Source organism: Brassica napus, chromosome A1, assembly GCF_020379485.1.
Source record: "Brassica napus cultivar Da-Ae chromosome A1, Da-Ae, whole genome shotgun sequence".
In the NCBI taxonomy this organism is placed as follows: Eukaryota; Viridiplantae; Streptophyta; class Magnoliopsida; order Brassicales; family Brassicaceae; genus Brassica; species Brassica napus.
The window spans coordinates 30184696-30190695 of NC_063434.1; positions in this window are offsets into that span (position 1 = coordinate 30184696).

Consider the following 6000-nt stretch of genomic DNA (forward strand, 5'->3'; position numbering starts at 1 on the left):
TTAAAGACGTAATTCACCAAGAAGAAAATCTATTATGCCAGTTTGTGTGATTAAATTATCATCCACTAGAAGAGGTCATATCAACAAATTTTGCTAGAAAACAATATTGAGAAATTCCCAAAAATAGCTTTAAATTTTTTTTATTACAAATATAACTTCTAAGAATCAAAATAACTAAAATGTTTCATTAGAAATATAAATATACATTTATACCCCTAAAATAAATTGATATATATATATATATATTAGGGTTTAGAGTCAATGGATGAAATTGGGTTTAAGATATATAATTTAACATTTATGGTATAGAATTTAGGATTTAAAGTTTAGAGTTAATAGTGGAGTTTTGGGGATAAGATTTCAATTTAAAAAAAAAAATTAAAATTTTCAAAATAAAAAATACTATTTTGATCATTTTATTTTTGTAGGACTATTTTGTGATAAAAACTTAAAAATGGTTATTTGAAAAAAAAATCCCAACAATATATTCAATTTTAATAAAAATATTTAAATATAATTTAGAACTATTTAATGAAAAAACAAAGAGATCTATACACTAAAAAAGAGTAGTAACCAGTAATAATTAAATAAATAATACTGAGTATATATATATTATTTGCTAAGCTAGTAATTAACTAGTTAATAATGGACATTTTTAGACTCTAAATATTTAATTGTAACTACGTATATATGTGACCAAATCATTTCATATTGTTAATTTGCCACATCATTTTAAAAATTTCAAGTAAACTCCATTTAATGACAAGAAAGAGTTTAAAGACAGTTTTTCTAAATATAAAAGACGATTTGAGAGAGATTCTCATTTTTGCTTTCAGTAATAAGTAATAACTAATTAAAGAACACTAGCTAGTTATATGTTTTATTAGGATGCTTGTAATTAAACAAAGAACTAATGGACATATGCATGTTTAGATTCTAAACATTTTCTTTAACTACGTCGATACAAAAACTTAAAATTTGTAAATTATGTTTATAAATACTAATTTCTAAACAAAAAAGAGGAGTTATGTCATATATTCATCTTTCTTCGAGTTCGAAAATGAAATGGATGCTATTCTCATTTCTACTTATCCTTCAAACGTCGTCATCTTTTGGAAACCATTCGTCCATCGATGGAATATTACCGTTTGCACCTAAACATGTCGTGATTATTAACAGAATTAACACAAGAGCAACACTGATCTTGCATTGCAGAAACAAAGAGATAGATTTGGGGATAAGAGCAGTCCAATTCGAAGGTAGCTTTGATTTCAGTTTTCATGTCAACCTCTTTAAAACAACAAGGTATACTTGCACTTTCAACTGGCCTGAGCATAACGCAACCTTTGCTATTTTTACGGTCGATAGAGATGACAACCCAAAAAGTAAGCTTGGAGTTTGTAGAGAATGCATTTGGATCATTTTTGCTGGTGGCCCTTGTCGTGATAAACGAGATAAAACCGGTATGACTTGTTTCAACTGGGATTCTGTATCGCTTTAAAATATATATTACATTTTTTTTGTATTTTGATTCATAATAATAATAAAATAAACAGGTCTGGTAGGAGGTATTATTATTACATATTTGTAGCTTTTCTCTTGTGATAAGAGATTATATTTCTCTTGATGAGATATCGAAGTTAACAACTATTTATGAGAACTATACTCAATATAGATTTTGTGGATTTCTTTTTAAATCATTATAAAGAAGTTCTAATCGTTACAAAGAATTATGAAATAGCTCTCTAATCGTTACAAAGAATACAATTATCTCTATGACTGAACGATACCAAGAACTTTCTCGTCAATAACATTAATTGATATTTTTCTTCTGGGAGTGTAACACTTAAACACTAAAAAACATGAACATATATTCTAATGCATTCCTCTTAAGTAAGACGGTGGATTTTTTTTTAACATCACAAAACACCCTAAACTTTGTGTTGATTAAGCGAACATACATCAATGCGAATCAGTTTAATCTTCGAGTTTTAAGTCTTTTAATAAATCTTATACACGTATGTTACATTTAGAGAATTGTGTTGTTTTAAATTAGTTGATGCTTTCAAATTTCAATGCAGAATATATGAACCTTACAAGCTATATCACTTTTTATATTATGCAGTTTAATTTTTATTGGTTAAAATATAATTAATTGTATGGTTAATGATGTCTTTGTTTATAAAATATACAAAATTAATTTTTTCATATATGTACAAAATTCTAAAACGTCAAGTAAAAAGAAATGGATAGAGTATGTTTTATTTAGTACTAGTATTACCACATGTGCTGTGCACAGCACAGGTTAATTTACTTTTAAAAAAAATTATTTGATCATTGTCATAATTTAATATCAGAATAAATTATTATTTGAACTATTATATAAAAAATAGCACGTCATAATAGAGATTCCTACATTGAAACAAAGCAGTTGAAGGGATAAAACAGATATCATTATAAAATGGATATATGTTTGTACAACTTTTTAAAATAACAAAATATAAAATATAATTAAAATGATTTATTTGATCCCTTAATTTTGTTTGATGATTTTATAATAACATATACTTAATATAATTTACTGTAAATGGCAAAACTCTTAGGTTGGTTCCGTCCTTTTGCATGTTGAAAATCTCGGAATTACCGTCTGATTTAAAATATTATACGACCATGGTTTGTATTTTCTTAATGGGTCATTTTTGGACAAATCCAAACACTGATTTCTTATTGAGAATAAGGCCTTCATGTTCTGGATCAAGCCCATTAGCTTCTCTCGGTCCAGAACTTCATGGATCAAACCGATAAGATCCATTAAACCGAGCTATGATCAGTTGCTTAACTGGTTCGTACCTTAAGCTACTCATTAAGACATAGCTGTTGATTTGGGTCGCATCACCACCAGAATCGGGTAACCACGGATTGAATCCTTTTACACAGCAAGACCGGGAGTTTAAAGCACATCATGGTGTGGGAGGGTATCGGAGTTAAGACACTCTTGAGCATGACAAGTTTCCCGGCAATAGAAAGGTATTGGTTTGCCCACCCTTTACAAAGGAGTTGATATGGATGAAATTTAACAAGGAGTTTATAAAAGTATTTAGCTAGGCAGAAAGTTGAAAACAACAAGAAGAGACAACTATATTATTTCATTAAGACAAAGCAGGCATATATGTCTAAGAGGACATGGTAGTAGCATTCTTTGGAAGGGAACACTCGGCTTCTTCTGCAGTTTCCAACCTTTTTGACTGCAACCACCAAGGGAAAAGAGAAATGTAAAATGTCTTTGCTAGTCAAATTCGTTAATGAGAAATCAGTAGATTTGTTAGAAAAACTTGCCTTTGATGGCTTCTTGGGCTTGGCAGTAGACTTCTTCTTAAGAGAGGAAGACTTGCAAAGAAGGGCGGCCTTGAATTTTTTCCCCTGAAATCATACAGTTGTTAATGAGAAATCAGGTTTTGATTAAGAAAGTAAATAATGTTTGGTTAAGAAACTTGCCAAGTTAGGCTTCTTCAAGCTCCTTTTGGACTGTACAAAATAATGAGTAGAGCTGACGAGTTGTTTTATGGAGAAAAAGATTTATATTTATGTATTAAAAAAAAAGAAACTCTAACTTGCCTTCTGAGGCTTGGGAGTATCATCCTCATCATCAGAATCAACCAAGCCGAACCACGTTACAAACTCTCGCCTTTTTGCCTCCAATTTTGCAAGATAAGACTGAAACAGTAGGAGTCAGAGATTAGATATTATCTCTATGTGAAAAAACAACTCTGGTATTATAATAAGAAGAAGAAGAAGAAAAGAAGAAAAACTTGCCTCTTGAAGCCTAACGGCGGACTCAAAATTTTCTAAGACCCGATAAAACCTCCCCGCAAGCCTAACGGCGGTCGTGGCGGTCAAAGAGATCATAGACCTCCATTTTAAACGCCTCTAAATCTCAGGTTTCTGTCATCATGCTCCGTGCATGCATTGGAAAACTTCCATCTTAACCAACTACTAAGTTACTTTGTAACTTCTTCTATAATTTCTCATATATCTGTTTCAGATATATGTTTTCTCAATATTTCTCATATATCTGTTTCAGATATATGTTTTCTCAATTGTAAGATGTTATTATCGAACAATTGTAAACCTTGGTTACTTTTATTTTAATGCATCAAATTTAGTCAAAAAAAAAAAAAAACTAAGATACTCATGCATCTAGAATGAAAAGGAAAACGGGAGATAAGAGGATGAAAAATTGTACTTAAATTTAGAGGAGGCAAGGATGCTTTACCTTATCTGCATGTTGGGGACTGTCGAGGTGGGCTTTGAAATCATCAAAGCTGTCGGAAGAAAAATCGTCGCATAATCCGCAACAATGCGATTCACAGCCTGTCTCCTGTCTTCTGGTATCATAGTTGGCAGACCCTGGATCTGTAGGGGAGAAACAACAACAGCATAACTAATAATAATTTGGTGGTGTAGAGGTAGAGAGAGATAGAGAGGGAGAAGACAAAACAACCTTTCAGTAAGCCAAGCCTATCCCAGACCCACTCTCCACCAAAGTTGTCGACTAGTAGGGTTGGAGGCTCTGGGTCTGCATGTTCGGTAACGGCTGGAAAAGCCAGCAGAAGATTGTAACGGGGGCCACGATTAAAAAACACGCAAATGATATCTTCCAATAGATCGGCATGGACGGCAGTTATGAGCATCATTGACAAGGGTGGTTCAAAACGAGGTTCTCTCGAAAACAAAGCACGGCGCACACAGCTCATCATGTCGGATCCTGAATGCCAGTTGAGAGTCTAAACCTCTGATTTTTTTTTGCTACAAAAACAAAATTTGAGATAAAGAAAGAGAGATTGATTTTTTACCTAGTGGAAGCTGTTTAATAACGACTCCACCAGAAGAGAGCGCTTTCAGAAAGTCATGAGAGCTAGGGACTCCTTCCAGGTTACCAATGCCAATTATGGTGAGCGGACCATTGTAACCTTGATTCTTCAACTCCGTCTCCGTGTCTATTCTCGGACCGACTCGACTTGGGTCATAACCATTTGGGAGCGGACGGGTGTCCATGTCCCACCACACGATCGTTTTAGAGGTCGCCAACTCTGGCGTCGCCTTCTTCACGTTCTTCATCATCTTTTTTAACCTAACACAATCAGTTAGACCGATGCTAATAACAGACAAACCAGAGACTGAAAATAACTGACCTCGTGTTTGAACCGCCAACAGGGAGTTAGAGATATAAGCTAGACGTACCATTTAGGGTTTCTTAAAACTTTACTTTGTATAAGCTTTTCTTAATGGGCTTACTACCTTTTTTATTGTTTTATTGTTTTATTGTCTCGGTCAGATCCGAGAATTTGGGAGCCATAAACATTTATTAAGAACATTTGTTACCAGTTTTTTTTTTAATAATCTCGGAATCTATATCTATATAAAAAGATCTGAAAATTTCGGGGGTCATCAACCCCAATGAAATCATTGGTAAACAACAAGTCATTGTCTAACTAAAATGTTTGAAGCTTTCAAATCACGTATGGATTCACTTATATCAGGCAAGCAAACATTTAAAAGTAAAACCATAATGTTTCAACCCTCATTATTTTTGAATACAGTATATTTTTGTCACTGTTTTGAATACAGTATAAACTAGTTTCTGACCCGCCCTTTCTAGGGCGGGCATATTTTTTGTTTTACTTTATTTTAAAAAAATTTAATTTTCGTATTTAAATTTTTTTGTAACGATATTTTTTATTTCTTTAATCATATTTGTGTTAATTTTTTTAATTATTACTAATAAATACATAAATATAATTAAATTTGAAATTTGTTGCGATATTTTGTATTTGATAATCATTTTGTATGTTTCATAAAATAACCCGTAGATAATCTTAATAGTAAAAACATCAAATTGTTGTCATATATAATAACTTTAGTTAACCTTCACCTTTCCATTAAGGCATTAACATTAAACTGTCGCCATATTTAAACAACTTCTTAATGTATATATTTTAT